General features: G+C 38.9%; 1 long non-coding RNA gene across 2 annotated transcripts in view; it reads left to right on the forward strand.

Annotated features, from left to right (window-relative positions):
* The first annotated feature begins 2,195 nt into the window (after nt 1-2,195).
* Nucleotides 2,196-20,896, forward strand: part of LOC311084427 — a 92,706-nt gene continuing 74,005 nt past the window's right edge. The window contains exons 1-3 of one of the 2 annotated variants that reach the window (XR_014606524.1): nt 2,196-2,290; nt 2,407-2,537; nt 6,527-6,631. This is a non-coding gene — a long non-coding RNA (uncharacterized lncRNA). Of the gene's footprint in view, nt 2,291-2,406; nt 2,538-6,526; nt 6,632-20,896 lie in introns of those variants that run through there. The other variant, XR_014606523.1, reaches the window with a different exon arrangement.

Consider the following 20,896-nt stretch of genomic DNA (forward strand, 5'->3'; position numbering starts at 1 on the left):
ATGTGTGTGTGTCTGGAATGTCACATAGAAAGTTCCGTTATCTCTCTGGCTGAGAGAGAGAGAGAGGTGCATTGGAATTCTTTTGAAGCTTGCAAAGCCAGGAGAAGATGCTGTGTTGTTCTGGTAATACTCCAAGGTGCCATAAAGTGTCGGGAGAGCCATAAAAGTTGCCACCAAGACTATCCAGCGCAGACTGGTTGGTGCCTAACGCATAACTTGTATTTGGGAGTTCAGAGGCTAGAGCTTGGATTTTAAGAAGGAATGTGCATTTGTGTTCAGATTCAACGAGCCATGATTAATTAATTCAGAACCAATGAATGAATGATCTGCTCATACGCTACATCTCTTATGCTCAGTAAGGCTGCATTTGTAAAAAGGCTGCATCATGTAAAATATTGCAAAAATATTATTAGAAATTAAAATAACTGATTATTTATTCCTGTGATCAAAGATGAATTTTCAGCATCATTACTCTAGTCTTCAGTATCACATGATCCTTCAGAAATCATTCTGATATGCTGATTTGATGCTCAAGAAATATTTCTTGTTACTTCTTATTCATATATAAATGTTTATAATGTTTTATTATTAGCATTATTAATAATAATTATTATCAAAATAATTATATATTATATATTCATTGTATAATTATTATGAGTCAATTTTTAAATGTTAATTTTTAGGGTAACAATATAGCAAGACAATTTGTACTTGCTCTTGTGTCTTTTTTCTTTCTCTCTTTACTCTGCACAACTTGTTTTTCATAATTTACATGCTGTTATTTTCATATGCAGTGTAAACATTGCATATCAGTGCCGAATTTTCCAAACTTCACATGAAATAGACAGATATACTAAGTTGACTACTCCAGGTACACCACAAAACACTATACATAATCGACTGCGCAGGTCCAGTTTTAGATTCTGCGTATGCAACCATGCAAGCACATATTTGTTTTTTGCACTCCTTTGCTAAGGTTTTTCTACTCAGCACTCATATTGAGATAAATCACACCCTTCTCCCTCATAGAACCAAAAGTATGTCTGCAACATGTTTATAATATTACTGTACACAGATGAGCAAAAACATTATGACCACATGCCTAATCTGCTGTTGGTCCCTCCGCGTGCTGCCAAAACAGCGCCGACCCACCAAGGCATGGACTCTACAAGACCCCTGAAGGTGTCCTTTGGTATCTGGCACCAAGACATTAGCAGCAGGTCATTCGAGTTCTGTAGGTTGTGAGGTGGAGCTGCCGTGGATCGAACTTGTTGGTCCAGCACATCCCACACATGCTCAATTGGATTGAGATCTGAGGATTTTGGAGGCCAGGGTAACACCTTGAACTCTTCATCATGTTCCTCAAACCATTCCTGAACAATGCGTGCATTGTGGCAGAGTGTATTATCCTGCTGAAAGAGGCAACTTCCACCAGGGAACTCCACTGTCATGAAGGGGTGGACTTGGTCTGCAACAGTGTTTCGGTAGGTGGCACGTATTAAACATGAAAAGCCAAATCCAGGGTTTCCCAGCAGAACATTTTCCAGAGAATCACACTCCCTCCACCAGCTTGTCGTTGTCTCACAGTGCATCCTGGTGTCATTACCTGTAATTTTTTACATTATAATTTTATTATGTAAAAAAAAAAAAAGGGACTCATTGGACCAGCTGACCTTCTTCCACTGCTCCAAGATCCAGTTTCGACGCTCAAGTGCCCATTGTAGACTCTTTCGATGGTGGACAGGGCACTCTGGCACTCTGACACTCTGACATAGACACTCTGGTCTGATCTACGCAGCGAGTGTGATGCACTGTGTGTTGTAGCCAGCCTTGAGTGCCCAACACCCTGTTGTCGGTTTGTGGTTTATCACATCTCGGACCACTGTTGGTAAATTCTCACCACTGCTGACCGTGAGCAATCCACAAGCTTTGCCATTTCAGAGATACTTGGACCCAGTTGCCTTGCCATAACAATTAGGACCTTATCAAATTCGATCAGATCTTTATTCCTGCCCATTTCTCATGTATCCAACATGTTGATTACAAGAATTGTTATTGTTTGCTTACCATCTAATCTACCCAGACCTTAATATGATCAGCGATATTTGCTCCACCTGTGACCAGTCATAATGTTTTGGCTCATCAATGCTTATACAAACCAGAGTTGTTTTAAGAAACTCTTTGTGTTCATTGTTCAGGATATTGCAGTGTCAGCAGTCGCCACAGTCAGTCAGCTCCTGAACGCAAGTCATGGGATGTACTTTTCCGTCAACCAAACTGCAATAAATGAGTAACAAAACAATTCACACTCAATGCACTGACACTGACATACAGAACAATCTCAACCAAATTCATAAGCACTTTCTTTTTGACCTGCTGTCTGACTTTTTAATTGTGTTTGTTTAGACTAACACAGACTCTACAGAAACTCTCTTTGCGTGAGAAGTCAAATCCATTGCTGGTGCAACCGAACATGGCAGTGCTGTCACTGAAGGAGGAAACTCCAATCCGACAAGTGCAATTAACCTCTTTTAAAGGCAAGTTTGAAGCTTAAATATACAACAGAACTCTAAAGAAAAAAAGTGCATTCACGGCATGTCAAAATGACAAGATTCCGACTTGTAAAAAGTGTTCATGAACTTGTAGAACTTGCATTTGCAGTTCTACAAGGCTCCAAATTGTACCACCAGGCCACTGCAGATGAGTTTTGCCATTAATAGTGTTACCATAGAGATGCATAATTACAAATCTAAGGACATGAACAGATCTGAGTAGAAGGTCACATGTTGTCGACTTGACCTGGTGTGAATGCAGCAAAAGAGGAAGAGTCATGATGCAGTGTTTTTATTTATGTACACTGCGGGTCAAAAATGTTGAATATTTTAGAAATGTTTATGTTTTCATAAGAAGTCTCTTATGACTGCTGCCAAGGATGCCATTTGCCCCAGGAGCCTCTGAAAATATTTCAGTGGTACCGCTGTTTTGTGCTTGAACAGGTTTTGTGAAAGACGTCCTGTCATGGGGATTGAGTCCAACTTCACACAGAGAAAAGAGATGCTCTGCACCGGGGAGAGCTTGCTCTTTTCCCAGTTTACCCAAAGTCCCAGTCGGGTAGGTGCTTGAGGATCTAGTCCCTGTGCGCAAACAACAACCCTCATGAGTGGGCTAGGATTAGATACCATGGTAAGGGTTAACTTACCTTAACGGTGCAGGGGCAGCCTCTGCGACTTCGTGAAGATGCGAGGAGCCAGGGACAACCCGAAAGGGAAGACTTTGTACTGGTATGCCCCTCCCTCTAGGGTGAACTGTAGAAATGGTCTGTGCCAAGCAAGGATAGAGACATTGAGACAAGTACATGTCCTTCAGGTCTATCGTCGCAAACCAATCTTGAAGTCTGAAACATGAGAGCATGTCTTTCTGTGTGAGCATCATGAATGGGAGCTTGTACATGGTGTAATTCAGAACTCGCAGAGCTAAGATTGGTCTCAACCCACCCCCTTTCTTAGGTTCGATGAAGTAAGGGCTGTAAAACCCTTCTTCTCGGCTGGTGGGACAAACTCTATCATGTCCTTCGCTAAGAGGACAGCGATCTCCACCCGAATGACAGCAGCGTTCTCGCATCGTACAGAGGTAGAAAGAACACCACTGTATCTGTGTGGGCGCCTGAAGAAAAGAACACCGAACCGGACTGTTCTTATGAGCCAGCATGACGGGCTAGAAAGCGCTAGACAATGCGTCCAGACTCTGTACTAGCGATACCAATGGAGCCGCATTTCATGTGAGGTGGGTAGCGAGGGGGAGCAGTGGTTTCCACGTTGGGAGCTTTTGCATCCCTTGGCACTCATGGCACTCACAGGATCCGCTGTCGAGGGGACTGCCTCGTTGATTCTCTCACACTTACCTTTCTCTCTTGCAACAAATTGCGGGGAGGCCAAGTGTTTTCTCTCCACTAGGAGAGAACCAGGATACGTGGTACGTATCCACCAAGGTTCTGGTGCGAGTATTTGATGTCTGGCCATCGTAAAAAAAACAAGGGCCATGAACATTGTGTGTGTGTGACCCAGGGAAAGAGAAAATTGTTATTTTTCTGACCATGTAAATGTCCCTCCCCTTCCATGGGAGTGAGGCTCGCCCCAAGTCTGATGCTTGCGGAGGCCCAGGAAGTCATGACTGCCAACTCGATGTCAGCCACAGACTGAACTATGACACCCGAAGATGGAAGTTCAGACGAGTCATTCAACTCAGAAGGCATAAGCCCGCCCTCTGATGCTGTGATTGATAACTCATCTTCCTCATGAGCCCAGATTAAGAAATTAAGTTCATCCGTGGATGAGCAGCCTAACTCATCCAGAAACTCGACTGGGGGACAAGAGTGTGCTGAGGAACAGGGAACCCGCATTATCCCGGCAGAAGCTCTCCTATTGTAACCTCCAGATCGTCCTGAGCACCTGCCGCCAAAGCCTCGTACCCAGAGGTAGAAGGACAGGAGAGAAAGCAGCTGAGGAGACTCTATGCCTCTTGAAGAAGTATGAGAGTTGCGACTGCAACGTTCCTATGGGCATGCTCTAGTAGTGAGTGTATGACCTATCCATGAACGCCATTTCATCATCAGGGTTCGTACCCCTTTTCCAAGGTTAAATTCAAGCACTTTTCAAGCATTTTCAAGGTCTATTTAAAAAAAAATTCCAGCACCTTACACCACCGTAAATTACATACAAATACATAGTCAAAATTATTATTTCGTGTTTTTATCACATTAAATGAGATAATGCTATAAACAGCCAAAATTTGGTTTCGTAATAGCAGAAAGATCAGATATTTAAGCAAATCACAAATTTTATTTTTCAAAATGTATCACTAAGTAAATAATGCCTATGAATAATACTTTTCATTATATTAATGTCCAAATATTGTTCCCAGATAATGTGATTTTCAGGCTGTAAAACTGAAGTAATTTCAAGGGCTGAAAATATGAGGACATAGGATCTGAACAGAAATATTTTACAGGCCTTGGTTTTGGGACACATTCTTGATATAGACAAGGTTTGAACAAAATCTGAGACAGTGCGGACAACAACCTGTAATTCCATTTTAACCCAGAAGACACTGACAGTGCACAGGCACCTGCCTGATAAATAGCCTATATTAAAAAAAAAAGTAATTGCCAAGACATATAAATTTATCTACTGGAATAGAGCAGTGTAAATATTGCATAAGGCCATCCTCAACCTTACAGTAGGCTACTTGTATGACACTCCATCTGGCCCGATTTCTGTTCAGCAATCAACGATTGTTGTTATGCACTGGGTTAACGTTTGCAGGTTTTAAATTGCGGGTAGTTAACGTTACAGTTCCTGTGCTGTAACTTTGGCTATGTTCACTGCATATTCCACAAACGAACGTGCCATAACGGACATGCATTACAAACATTACATTATCACACCAAGTACTCTGTCACTAATGGCCCTTTCAGACAGAACACGGAATGTGCTGTGTTATGAAACCCATTTATTTCAATGGCTTGCGCCGTGCGAGGACGTTTTGTTGCTGCGTCTACCAAAGGGGAGTGCAGAATTGGTGAGCTCACGCGCACGCCGCGGTCAAAGTTAAAAATAGTTCAACTTTTGCCGCTGCACTCTGTGACGAATACCCGCACAGCCAAAAAAAAAACGGGGCATCCAAACAAGCGCGGAAATCAAAATGAAAACTCCGCCTGCTTTTGCTCTGGCCAGCGTAGCGCAAATCGCTCTGTATCTGAAGGGCTACATTTTATTTCTCCATTTAATCAACAAACTTCAGTCAGATAGGTATTTGTTGTGAAAGAAATACAGTTACATTTTCAAGCATTTTATCCAAAATTTAAGCACTTTTCAAACCTTGAAAACACAACATCAAAATTCAAGCATTTTCAAGGATTTTAAGCTCCCATACAAACCCTGCATCATGAGCGTGGCCCATACAGTAAAAACATCACTCGTGGCCGTCCGAGAGAGAGAGAAATCGTCTGCACCCAGAAGGACACGGACGGAACGGCATATTTTAAAAGAGGCGATCTGCCGTGCAGCTCTTTTAGAGGAATTCACTCTTTTATTAAGGAAATTGCCTCTTTCAGAACACCACTGATGTGAACTCCCTACACTTATCTCTGCAAACACTGAGAGAGGCCGCTGATGTTTGCTCTGGTTCCACATGCCATTTTCATTGACCTTTTCTGAATACATCAGAGGTGATTGGGGCTCCCAAGAGTGACCCCTAATATCTGTATTTCGACACAACGTCAAAAAGGGAACTATCAGTATACCTACAAGTTCACTTATGCACTAAAAAAGTGGGGCAATTTAGACCCAAGTAGTTTTGAAATAGTACACTCAAGTATACTACTAGTATATTGATATTATTATACTTATACATTAAGTAAAAATATACGTGAATAAAATTGAATTATACTTTTTTAAAAAAAAATTTTTTGTAAGGGTTTGGCATGTTAGAGTGCTCCTAACAGTCATGTTTCTCTTCATTTCTTCAGGGCAAAGTGATACTTTTTTACTTGACAGAATAAAACTGGATACGACAAAGGCTGAGATTTCCAAAGATAACATTGACCTTCAAATGAAAGTCAATTTCAGTGAAGGTCTACTTTCCCCCTTGTTTTATTTTGTGATTATTCCACATGAAATTATCGGTTGAAAGTGATATTTTAACTATAGTAACTTTTTTCACTCTTTCTGTAGATTTTAATAAAGTTGGGTTTGTCCTCTATGATAGTGATCAATTCTTTCAGTCAAAAAGCTTTCAGTCTTCTCTGGATACCAAGAGAAGAGTAATATCTGCTAACCTTCAAGAAAATCTTGAATTTGACCACATTGAGTTTGCAATCACACCATCGGTGAGTCCAACATCACACTTCCCACTGGGCCGCTTTTGTGGTTTGTACCTTGCTGTAGCTTATTAATAATGAAACTCTTAAAAATAAAGGTTCCAAAAGGGGGGTTTGGTTCCCTTAAAGAACCTTTCAGTATATAGTTCTAAACAATTTTTTTTTTTCTTAGTGTGACATTGACGGAGGTCGGCACAGGTATGGTGTTCATGAATTAATACACTGTTGAACTTTCAGGTCGATTCCACACTATCCCTCAACGACTTTGCATGTGTGTTTTGGAGTTACACTAAAAATGACTGGAGCCCAGAAGGCTGCTCCAAAACAAAGAACCCCTCAGGTCATGTAGGATGCAGCTGTCAACCGAAAAAATTTAAAAATGCAAACTTTGCCATTCTGATGGTAAGATATATTTGTAAAAGGATGTAAATATCATTGATATTTGACTTAAATGGGTCAGTACACTCTAAAAAATAAAGGTGGTTTTCAGAGCAATGCCATAGAAGATACATATTTGCTTCACCAAATAACCTTAACTGAACAATTCTTAAAAGAACCATTTTTTTCTTAGTGTAAAGAACATTTTTAATAATCAGAAGAACCGTTCTCCACTATAAACCTTCTGTGCAATGGAAATGTTCCATGGAATGCAAACGAACCAAAGATGCCAATAAAGAACCTTTATTTTTAAGAGTGTAAAGTCTATGATGCTGTGAATTAAAGTCCATTGGAACTTGAATTTTAGTGTAATTTTCTGCAGACATTTGATATCAACTATCAGTATTCTGAAGCCTTGCATTGGATGAGCATCACCGGCTGCGCTCTGTCTGTACTGGGTCTGTCTGTCACAGCTGGGTACCAAATCATAACCAGGTAAAGGCTTATAATTTACACTGTTAAGCATAGCCACAGCTATTTGAGTGGTGAAACTTTTATAACTTATATTCATGCACTTTGCCACAGGAAGTCAAGAGGAGGCAATCCTACTCTGCTAATGGTGAACATCTGCATGAGCATGACGGTTTTCTACCTTCTCTTCATCTTCGGCATAAAAAACCCTGTCCAACATCTGAGAGTGGCAAAGTTGTCTGGTCAGAACATAGTTCCTGAGTCAGACCATCACAAGTACCCAGACGAGGGTCCCTGTACAGCATTTACAGCTCTGCTTCAGTACTTCCTGTTGGCCACGTTCACTTGGAACACTCTGTACGGCATTAATGTGTTCCTCCTCTTCAAAAACGGAGTGTCTGGAACACCTCCATGGTTTCCAAAGGTCTCCCTGGCTATTGGATGGGGTAGGGGACATTGAACAAAACACTAATGTATTGTGTAGTTTGTGACTAACGTCTTGGTTTTCAGCATGGGTTAAAACGATATATGCGTAAATGCATCAACTGGTATAAATATTCAAATATTTTAGTGCCGTTATGCCAGTGTTACCTGTGCCACTTTTCTGCTGCTGAATCATTAGCGCCACAGCAAACTAAATCCTTTTTTTTAAATGTCAAGAAAGCTTTGCTTTCTGTCGAGTTTTCCTCAATCATTTACTCAAAATTTCTCATAATTTACTCACCCTGGTGTTGTTCCAATGCCGTATGCCCTTCATTCTTTTTGTGACCACAAAAGGAGAATTAAAAACAAAATGTCCTGCTCGTGCTCGTCCATACAATGGCAGTGAATAGCAACCAGCATCAAGCTTTTTAAAAAATATGCAAAAGCATCACAGAATGATCCCATGCGACTCATGCCATATATCCCAAGTGTTCTGGGAGTATACTATAGGGTTTGAAAAAACAAACAAAAAAAACAACCAGAAACTTGCAGAAAAATTCTGACCTTAGCTGTTGGTCTTCTGTGCACTACTGGGCGACGTGTGAGTTTGAGACTTCCCAGAGATATTTAACTTGGTTAAAATAGCACACAGATACTTTTTTTTTAGGGAAATTTCTAGGCATTTCATGTTGTGTTTTTGTTAATCTTGATTTCTCACAACTTGTGTGCTTTTTCTGGGCAAGACGGAGTGAACTGTGGCACTAATAGAATGCACACATTGGGTCTCATTCATGAAACATTTGTAAATATACGAGTAAATATGTGAGTGATTTGCGCGTAAAGAGACCTTCCCGAAAACTCTTCTCCTGATTCACAAATACTTCGTAAACGTCAGATGTGATAGTGAAATGTGTGTGTGTGTGTTAATGAATTCCAATCAGTCGTAAATAGGACGCGCGTGCACGCTCATTCTCAATTACCATAAATCCCGCCCATTAAATCCGACTGACAACTATATATGGGCATCATATTATGACACCAAACGAAGGATGGTTTGAAATCATGTGCTTTTCAACATGTCTTCTCAAAATCGAATGAAAAAGAGAAATTTCCCAGATGCAGAAATTGAAGTTTTATTATCAGAAGTTCATTCAAAACGCCACATTTTATTTTCAAGCATACATAGTGGCATATCAGGTCCTAAAAGGAAGCTTGGCAGCATATTACAGATGCAGTTAATGGAGTTTCATCTGTTAATCGAACAGTCCCAGAAGTAAAAAGAAAAACCGTATGTAATTACTATATATCATTTTTTTTCAAAAATATAATATAATATAATATGTTATATAACAAATAAAATATTTTTGCTGTGTAAATATGTACCCGATTAAGGTGAATTAAAATGCAGCCCAAATGAGCAAAATGTTCGGATGTTAAACGCACTATTTACGCGTGGCTGGGAGCAGGTGTAGATTTCTTTCGTACCAACTAACATTTGGAAAATACGAACATTTTAATGAATCCGAAAATTTACGCCAGAACCACTTTACACACGATTTACACAAAAATTCGTTCTGCTCGTGTTTCATGAATGGGACCCATTGCGCAGCCGTGCAGAGAAGACCAACTTCCAAGGTCAGGATTTTCATTTAAAAAATCATCTAAAGTAGTGTATGATTGTGTGGAATTGACCCTCACTGTGACGTTTTCTTACCAGCATGAAGAAGTGATAACGGTGAGGGAAGTACCTCAGTTATTATTAAAGGAGTAGTTCACTTTAAAATGAAAATTACACCATTATTTACTCACCCTCAAGCCATCCTAGGTGTATCTGATTTTGCTGATATTTACGCTACGCCATGCTACTTCTGTCGTCGTAAGTTGCGCTTTAGACGCAATTAGACTGCTTTTGGCTAGAGGCTAGAATTTTAATTTGTAACATGTTAAATTTGAATATTGTTCTTACACAAAGTCATAGTTTTTCTTCATTAGGCCTTTATAACCCCCCCAGAGCCATGTGGAGCACTTTTATGATGGATGGATGCACTTGCAATCCACTGCCATTATAAAGCTTGGAAGCGTCAGGGTGAGTAAATCATGGGGTAATTTTTCTTTTAAAGGCACACTGTGAAACGCATTCAAGACGGATTTGGATCCGATCACTCAAACCACTTCAGGAGGAGGTCTGAGACGCATTCCAGACGAAACTGGACAAGTGTAAATGCATCTGGTTGTTGAAACCACATATATAAATTGTACTTCTCTCAAAAATGCTAAAAATAAAAACGTGTGAGAGCGTGTTATAGGCTATATGTTATAGACAGATATGACGACGCTACTGGAACACGCATCACCGCAGATGAGCAATTGAGCATAGGCTATTCATCAAGAGAACGTGCAAACTATCGCAAATCAAAGTGAAAGTAAGTCGCAGACGCTTAACACACAATCATCATCATTAAAAGTAAAGAAATGAAGTGATCTTACCAGGGCTGTTGCCGCTCTCTCTTATTGCGGTCTTTGATTTTGAAATTTTAGCTGATGATCAATAAAATGCTGTTCATATCTGTTGCTTTCGGTGACGTGCACTCCATTAAATCTGCATACAGCGCGGGAATTGAAGATCGGATTTAAATCCGTTTCGCAAAAACACATTTATGTGACCAGGTGTAAATGGAATCGTTTTGATAAATCAGATAGCTATCCGATCTGAGAAAACGCATGAAGTGACCAGTAAATAAATCTCTTATTTGTAAACTTGTTTGCATTCTATGTTGTATGTTGTTGCGCTTGCTTGTAGTATGTTTTTTTATATGCTGTTCATTCATTTATTGCTGATAATTTGACCAGTCCAGTAATTTCCACATGTCTAGCTAGCTTTCGATTATCAGAGCTGTTAACAGACTTGCTAAAAAAACACTCATTTCTCTTACGTGTTTTTTGCGTTATGTTTTATTGCCTAGCTTGCCTCACGAACTAGTTTGCCAGCTGAACTCAGGTGTTGTGAGGTGTATTTATCACGTAGTCCTGAGGGATATCAGACGACGCTGTTGACGTTGATTCTTGCGATTATCATGAGAACAGTTTTTAATATCTCACATAATTATCAGGACATAAATAAGCCTAACGTAGAGGTTGTAAATAGTGTAAACGAGTACAATTTGCAAACTATTATGATAAATTGCAATAATCATGTCTTCGGAGTCTATCTGTGCCTATTCCATGCCCGATGCAGGTACCGGTGTACAGGGTGGGAGGTGGGGGGTGGAGGGGTATTTACGACAGTGCAAGTATTCCATAGCGACTCTAGGGGTCGCTGTTTGACAAAAACACAATTCCTTCACAGTGTGCCTTTAAAGTGAACTACTCCTTTAAGCATTATCATTTTGATAATGGAGTAACCATGCGTTTCGAGCATGTCAAGTATTAACATAGGCCTATATATAGTCGGCAAAAGGTTTTCAGTATGTTTTTGAAGATTACAAAGTTGAAGAGGCTTCAGAAATCACTCATCTTGCTTAAACTAAATATGAATAAGAAGTCTTGCTTGTATTGGGAAAAAAAACACTATTGACTCAGTGAGAAGATATTATAAAACTGTATTTCAAATGATTGTTTAGTTATATTGATCAAGTAGCTTTACTGGAGTTTACATGACTGTATTTTAATTAAAACGTTTTTCAGCATTTTTAATCACTTTTCCAAAAATGAAAGAAAGAAAGGTAGGTGTATACTTGTGTATATTGTTATCAACTAACATTTTTATGAATATTGGTAAATCATTTTTTCTTATTTCACCCACCCCTGCATCCTGGGTATTAACTGCAAAATCAAACATAAAACTAAACCCTAAATATGAAATAATACATCCAATATATAATGTCATTAAATGTCAATACATCTTTTTCTGTTTAGTTCTACCTGCTGTTATTGTTGGTATCTCATTGGGTTCCACCTACAGTGTGAAAGATCCTTTAGGTTATCGACAAGAAGAGTTGTAAGTATCAAATATTTCCATTTTTTTAAAACTCAACTTTATTACTTTTATGCCCAGACTCACAAACAAGGCTTACGCCTAGTCCCAGACTAAAATGCATGTTTGAGCTGTGCATGTCAGTGCCATTGTTTTGTCTAAAGATGCACACTAATGTTTTTTTATGGCACCATTAATTTTTTTTAAGATTTAAGACCTAACCCTGGCTCAATCTAAGCCCTGCCTGCGAAACCAGCCCTTAGGATAGTTCACCCAAAAAGGAAAATTCTGTCATCATTTACTCACCCTCACATCGTACCAAACCCGTAAGACTTTCATTCATTTTCAAAACCCAAAGATAATTTGAATGAAATCTAAGATATTTATGTCCCTCCATTGACAGTCTACGCAACAACCACTTTGACACTTTGAGCAAATTTAATCACTATATATGATGAACAGATTGAATTTAGGCTTTTATTCACATATGAACATTGTTCAGCGAACATAAACAGAAGCTCAAGCATCCTTGCTTGCGTCGCTGAGAGCGTCAGGCTCGAGTGAAATCCTCCACTGTGTCGCAAACGCTCAAGACTGGATGATTGGTATCTTGGGGTGGGGCATGCTGAACAGCAGCTTCCCACTCCAGTGCCTTTCCTCCACACCCTCGATGGTTGGGTGGGCAAGGGGTACATGGGTCTCCCCCCAGTGGAGTGTGCCGTTGCGATGCAGCTATGGCTTTAAAATGCTGCCATCTGGCGGGGTAATACGCATTTCCCATTCAAGGCCTGTAAGTTTTCGTCCATGATTATGGCCAAGGCTTACAGCAATGATGGACAGGCGTCTCTGCCTCTGCCCTGCACACCATAGCCCTCCTGCTAGTGTATCAGGCCAAGGCACTCAAAGAGTTGCACGAGAGTAGTTCTGACCCAGGTTGATGCAGGAACTGCACACAGCGACAGACCTCACCCTATGTGCGTGAATGAACCTCATTGGTGCTTGCTGAAGCTCAAACGTGCTGTGTAACACGAGAATGAACCTCACTGGTTCTTGCTGAAGCTTAAACGTGCTGTGTAACACGAGAATGAACCTCATTGGTGCTTGCTGAAGCTCAAACATGCTGCGTAACATGAGAATGAACCTCATTGGTTCTTGCTGAAGCTCAAACGTGCTGTGTGCATGTGCAAGCATGCTTGCTTCCATATACCATAACTGATGTGTACTTTGATGAATGTTTATATGTGAATAAAAGCTTAAATTCAATATGTTAATCTTATAAAGTGATCGAGTCATTTCAGGAAATTTGGACTGAACTGCTCAATTCATGTGGATTAGTTTCATGATCTCTTTATGAACTTTTTGAAGTGTAAAAGTGGTAGAGCATTACTGTCAACGGAGGGACAGAAAGCTCCCAGATTTCAGTAAAATATCATCATTTGTGTTTCGAAGATGAACTAAAGTCTTATGGGTTTGGAACGATATGAGGTTGAGTAAATGACAGAATTTTCATTTTTGGGTGAACCAACCCGTTAAATGTAAAATATCTTTTTTTACTTTATTTGTGTGTTTTTACATTGTTCTCTCTGGATTTTAGTAGTTCAGTTGTCACTCTTCTTTGATGCAGTTGCTGGCTGGCTTCACTGGACCACAAACAGAAGTTCAGTATGTGGAAACCCATGTTTTGGGGATTCTTGCTCCCATTAATGCTCATGCTGCTCTCAAACATGGCAATACTGGTGCACTTCTCTCACAACATCTGCAGGACCAACCCTAACTTAAACAGGTATGTTTATTTTGGGACCAGAAAAGCTCTATCAGTTATCAACCAAAAGGCATTTATGAGAATATATTTAACCAATAACACTGTTGCTGTTTAGTTCACGGAAAACTCCTCTAAAGAAGAAGATTTTGAGTAGTTTCTCTCTGGCAGTGATGCTCGGCCTGTCCTGGGTCACCGGCTACATTTTGATCATCACCCATGACAAAAATGTCAAACTTATTCTGAGTGTGGTTTTCTGTCTCTTAAACACAACACAGGTGTGTTAATGCACATTGCACAAAAATGCACAAAATCTTATAATGGATTATAAATGAAATCAGCAATGTTTCTGTTTTTCTTTCCATTTCTAAAGGGTGTTCAGATATTAATTTTATTCACTCTGAGGCCGTTATTAAACTCAAACCCAGCATTTCTGGACAGTCTGCGTGCATTAAACATAAGCTTTCACAGGAAGGCTTTCTTTTTATGGAAAAATAAGAAACCAGAAAGCAACGAAAGCTACAGATCCACTGATTATGAATTGTCCTGATGGGCCATCAAAGGTAATAACCAAAAGATGATTGTTTTGAGACTAATTCATTTCAATGAACTTGTGCAAAGTGCCCGTGAAAAATCTGTTTTTGTGTGTGTTTTTAGTAATTGTTGGTTTGGTGTGTTTGAGTGCTCATTGTTACAATTATACAGCAAAAGTTCAGTGGCATTTTTATTTGTGCATGAAAATTGAACTACATGGTTGAGGGAGAAGGCTACACAGTGAACTCAGAGAAAACGCTATGCTTGAGCAAACAGTTTGTGAATAGGCTACTACAAATGATGGCCGTGAAAGAGACTGTGAACGCATTGAATAGGATATGTTTAGTTGGTGAATAGCATAGGCTACTATTAAACAGTAGCAAGGGTGTAACTTTGGTTTGAGAAGTGGGGGGGACACAAAATGGGGGAAAATGTTTTCGCACTTTAAAAAAAGCTAATACTGCCGTACTAGCAATTTTATGTGTATGTGTGAATTTTGGGTGTATTTGTGTGTTTTAACAAAAAAAATGTTCTGAATTTAAGGTGTATGTGTGATATATTTAATGTATATATTTTAAATGTTTTATTGTATGTGCCATTAGGAGATTTTTGGGCTTTGTTCACACTGTACACAAAACTGATTTGGTTTTAAATTTCAATCTTTAGGACTTACTGTTGAAACATTTTTCAGGTTATGAAATCTGCCCTGCTAATTACAAAAGTAGTTATAGGCTTCTATTCACCACTAATGAATGTCATATAATTCACACGAAAATGTGCCACATTCCAAATGATGATTAAAAACTGCTCGAAATCTGATCTGAGGGAGAAAACAATCGAAAACAACAACAACAATAGATATAGCTTTGTTAACACCTGATTTCATTGGCTTTATAAATAAATTTCAGCTGCCAGTTCTGTTTTTTTTTTTTTTTTTTTGCAATGTTTGATTTGCTCTAATGTAAAATAATATAAATGTATTGTAAACACACCAATCTTCACACCAAGTTTGGCTCATTTCTTCTTTTTTACTAATCACTGTTGACATATATTAAACATTGATGAAATGACATATAGACTGTTGATCTTAATGAGATTATATGTATGAGTTTAGGAATTTCTTTACTTTACAGTAGTTACCATGGTCATTTTAGTTGATCATATTAGCGGTTAGGAAGTTTCTGTAAAGCCAAGTCAGGAGAACGTTTCCACCAGGGGGAGCCGTTTACAAGAACATACTTTTGTGATGCCTAGAAGATACATAAACTGTAGTTGACCTAGTTTGCATTAAGCACATACAGTGGCTATTTATTTCCACTGTATGTATTTATATCTGACGCAGATCAATTTTGTATTGAGACAAGGCAAGCTAAACAAATGGGAAGTTGCTGTCATGCAATTTATCAGAAAATAACATCTTCAACATTTTAAATGCTATATATTTAAAATTTTTAACTGATGTGAAGTGGTTACACACACACACACACACACACACACACACACACACACACACACACACACACACACACACACACACACACACACACACACAGAGACAGATAGGATAGTAGCTGAGGAGGGTGCAAAAGGAACTTAAAAAGAAAGTGAAAGAAGGAAAGGACAGATACAAGAGAAAGATGGAGGGGCAATTACAAAAGAGAAATACAAGGGAGGTTTGAAGGGGATTAAAAACAATATCTGGATATGATAGTAAGAGGGATCCTGAACTTGGAGATCAGGAGTGGGCAAATTAACTGAATCTATTTTTAATAGATTTGCCATCACCAGCCCATCAGAATTTAGAACAGTCTGTATCTCTGCCATGTCATTTCTCACTGCCAGTGTGACCGCCCTGTATATTTGGGTCACAAAAGTGTTTGTGTTTATATATATATATTAGGCTATTTTGTATTTATATATGTCTATTTCAATTTATTTACAGTTTATGTATGTTTTATTTAAACTATTATAATGAGTTTGCATTGGACAATTGCATTTTCTGAATTCGGAGTGGCAGTTGGAAGTTGAGAGTTGCCATGACGACTGTGGCATCCTCAAACAACACAGAGAGGACCACTGAAGTAACAGTTTTCGTCTCTCTCACTCTCATTTATTACTAAAGGGAGTACTACAAATTTTGGAGGCACCGCTGGGATGTTTATAGGGTGGTTCATCTTCTTGACCAGCAGAGCCCCATCCTGTAACATTCATACTTATCTACTGGAAAAGCAGCAGTGTGAAGCAGCTGAGTGAAGTGGTCATAGTTACAAAACTGATTGAGCAGCGCATGTGCTTGGAGTACAGTGATTACTAAAGGCAGCCTAAGTCAAGTCAGTGAGGTAAACATCCACTTTCCACATACTGTCAGCCACTGCAGATAGAGATGGATACACTCCAGAGCCTTCAAGAAGAAATAGGTGAACGACTATGCACACTAACACGAGGAAAGCTCATAGAACTCTGTCAATTCTTAAAAATTTCCTCAGGGGACATTGGAAATTCAACATACTTGTCTTTAGTAAATCTCCTCAGTAATCATCTATTAAGAAAATAATTAGAAGAACTGGAGGATGGAGGCATGTAGTGGTGCACGATATATCGGCCGCCGATATAATATCGGCCGATATGGTAATTTTTTTACACATCGGTATCCTTCCGATGTCAAAATATGGCCGATGTGAACAGGCCGATATTTGACGTGTGAAGTTGAAGATGAAGTTGACGATGCTGACTCGCGATCTTTGCAGTAGTGAACGCACCTGAGAGAAATACACATTTCATACAGATGACATAAGCAGAGAACAGTCTGTTTTCTTTCGTTTTGAATTATTCTGTTTAAAAATAGACATTTCAAGCTTTCTATATATGTCTCAGGTCTGTGAGGCAGGTAGGTTTCGTTTCATTTATGAGATGCGCTCCAGGTTCACGCACCGTCGTCTCCGTGTCCTGATTAAATATTTTCTACTATATTTACTTATTTATTAAATCCAGGCAATTGGTTGATGAAACATTGATCAAAATTAAGATACAATTAATACAAAACGAAATTAAATTTAAATACAGGCTTTGTGCTTTCTGTTTGAGGTCTCTGTGAAAGTTTTAAAGCAGTCTTTTAGTGCCGCTTTCAGAGCGCTCACGTCCATAAAGGAGAACTGTCCTGTCCGTAACATTGTTAGCGCAGTCCAGTGCGACATAAATATGTTTTTTTCCTCTTCATTTTTGACTGATCGTTTTTTGACTCGTAGATATTTGAATATATTGCTTGATATTTGATACCCGTTCGAATTTGATTTTTCTCAAAAGTGACAGCACGTGTGATTTGTGGATTACTGATAAGCGTGAGTGGAGAAACAGGCGTTTATTTATTCATTCTCAGTGTTGAGAAATGTAGCCTTCATGTGTTACGTTATTGTGTTAATAATAACTAAAGTAGCCTACCTAATTATGTTACATATTTATTTTGTATGAAAACTAGCGCGTTCGTTACTTAGGCCTATGGATTAAAAAGTAGGCTACCATTGTATCAGTGCTGCGCGAGCTCTCTCTCTCACAAACACAGACGCACGCACACAGAGAGAGAAGATCATTGTAAAATGAAAAATTGGTGGGCTAAGTTTAAATTTTGTTCTTGCTTGTTTTTTTTTTTGTCAAAATGTCAGAAAGCATTTTGTATTATCCATCCGTGTTTTTAAAATTCGTTAAATGACGGACGTTTTACTGTTAACACAGCCCATATGTCGGATTCGTCTTATAGCCTACTTGTTATTATTTTTAGAATAAGTGATTCGTTATGCTATTATTGGACTCCTGTCTATTCATTGTCAACTGTTTTCTATAAATATGTTTGTATTGGCTAACATTTATTCAGCTAATGCGTGTCCTGTTTAAAATGTGCAATGTTCAAACGCAAGACAGCACGTCACAAATAGAAGCCCTTTTCCCTGTGGTATTTTTTAGTATCGTATTTGGATATTGGAATAATAAATTAAGTAGCCTATCCTATACACAATGTTCCTATGTTTTTTTTTATACTGTTTTCTAGGGGTTTCTTAATTTTAGACAAGTTGACCAGCACACATTATATGCAATGCAATATATGTGTGTTTTGGAAAATAGATTTTTATTTGATTATCATAAAAATGTGTTTTCTATACAGAGATATATCGACATCAGTAAATATCGGTATCGGCCATAACAGCAATATTAATATCGGTTATCGGTATCGGCCACAATTTTCACATCGGTGCATCACTAGAGGCATGAGCTTCTCAGCATCAATGAGCAATGGGCTACTTGCACAACTACTTCCGCGTTCTACTTATTACATATCGGGAGATTCCGGTTAGAGCGTTCAGCGCACATACATACATGAGAATGCAGATTATCACTACGTTTTATGGATGCCAATTGATTAAAACAATGAATAATGATCTCTGTATTAATTATCTTGAGCCTGCTGAAATGTTCCTATAAATATATTTTCTTAACTGTTCATTCTGAATAATAAATAGGCTAAATATATTTATCCACTAACCTGCAGCAGTCCTATATGTCTTCTCATTAACAGAGTTTTTCTCTTAGCCTACTTATACCCGTTTAGTTTATATTTTTTAATGAATTTGACTAATAAAAAGGATTGCTTGTGTGCATTGGTGCTTTATTACAGTCTTTTTAAAATAGTTGAATGAATGAATGCTCGCGAGGTGCCTGTAACAATGTTAAATTGGCTAGGCTATTTAATTAATCTTCAACAGTAACGCACACAGCGTAGAGGAGAATGACAGTCAACTTCTTTGAATATTAATTAAGCATTTTGGGCATGAACATGTAAATAGTAAAAAGATTGACATTGAAAAATGACTCAGAATGTTTAAAATATTTAATCCAAATAAATAAATGTTGGTTTGTACTGATGTTATTCATCTGTTCTCACACACTTCAGGGTCGCGGTCACTAGTGTAGACGAACACTGACACCCTGTGGTGAAATAATGCGTATTTTTAACAGCCGCAGCTTTCTCAGTTTGGCTTGGTTTGGATTAAAACTTCATGTTCCGATGAGTTTGGAAAATTCTGCACATAGTAAACATCAGAAAATCCCTTCTTCTGTCAATAAAAATGTCCAAATTTTTAAATCTTATCGCAGACACTCATTTTAGGTGGTGTTTGTACAACTCATTGACCACAGTACATTGAAAGTAAACATAACCGGAAATAAGTGATATGTATTGTTTCCAAACGGAAGTGCGTCACGGAGTTCAGTGGTCCATAAAGTGTGATAATGACTAATGTAAATGGGACTGAGCGGAGGACAGCGTTAAGACCACCTGAAAAAGAGATAACGGTAGCTCAACGACAATTTCGACAACTTATGACTGTAAATTTCGAAAGTATGACTGAGTCTGCCTTGTACTTAAGCCCTGCTGTCTCACAGAGTACAACAACACGACAAGAAGCAACTGATCATACACTGGTGGATGCTCCACACGCATCATAGAGACAAATCGCACCAGCCATATGGCTTAAAGACTTAAAAATTTCAGGTCTCATTGGTGAGCCAGGTCAGAAGGATAAATTGTCATTCTCTAGTCTTGCACGTCAAATAGAGAGTGGGTTGAATAAGGGCTACCTCGAGCAAGACATTATGGATTCGGTCATTCAAGCGATCACACCTGGGCTTCAGTTACGTAGTTATCTCGATGGAAAAGCAGACCTCACGCTTCCAACTTTAAGAAGAATTCTCCGCTCTCACTATCAAGAGAAAAATGCCACAGAACTATACAAACAGCTTACTTCAGAGGCTCAGCGTGCTAAAGAATCACCACAAAGCTTTCTCATTCGTGTTCTTGATCTAAGACAGAAAATCCTGTTTGCTTCACAAGAAGATGAGTCCGGCTTAAAATATGACCCAGCTCTAGTCCAAAACATGTTCCTTCATACTGTTCTGATTGGCTTACAGAATGACCGTATTCAGAGTGACCTCCAGCCATTTCTGTCTGACCCCACAATTTCAGATGAAGTGTTGTTGGAGAGATTAAATGTTGCTTGTTCCCATGAGTCTGAAAGACAAAGCAAAAGGAAATCCGAACGTAGTGCTGCTGTTCATGTCACACAGTTAAATGAACCTGTTCATGAACCAAAACACCAAACGAAACAGACAAAGTTTGACCTGATGTCACAACTGAAAAGGTTAAGCGAGGAAATAATGCAAATTAAAGAAACAATTCAACAGCCCTCACCTATCCCTCAGTGTTTTGCAGTCAGTAATAAGACTCCAGTGACGATGACGATGATTCACCAGCACTCTTGCAACATCCAGTCTCAACACCAGTGTTGGGGTAGTTACTCAAAAAAAGTAATTAGTTACTAGTTACTAGTTACTTCTGTAAATTGTAATGAGATTACTTTACTAGTTACTGCATTTGAAAAGTAACTTCACTACTTGTCCACAAATGTCCGCGGTGGTAGACACATAATCAGGG

This window comes from Abramis brama (assembly GCF_963993115.1).
Source record: "Abramis brama genome assembly, chromosome: 6".
In the NCBI taxonomy this organism is placed as follows: domain Eukaryota; kingdom Metazoa; phylum Chordata; class Actinopteri; order Cypriniformes; family Leuciscidae; genus Abramis; species Abramis brama.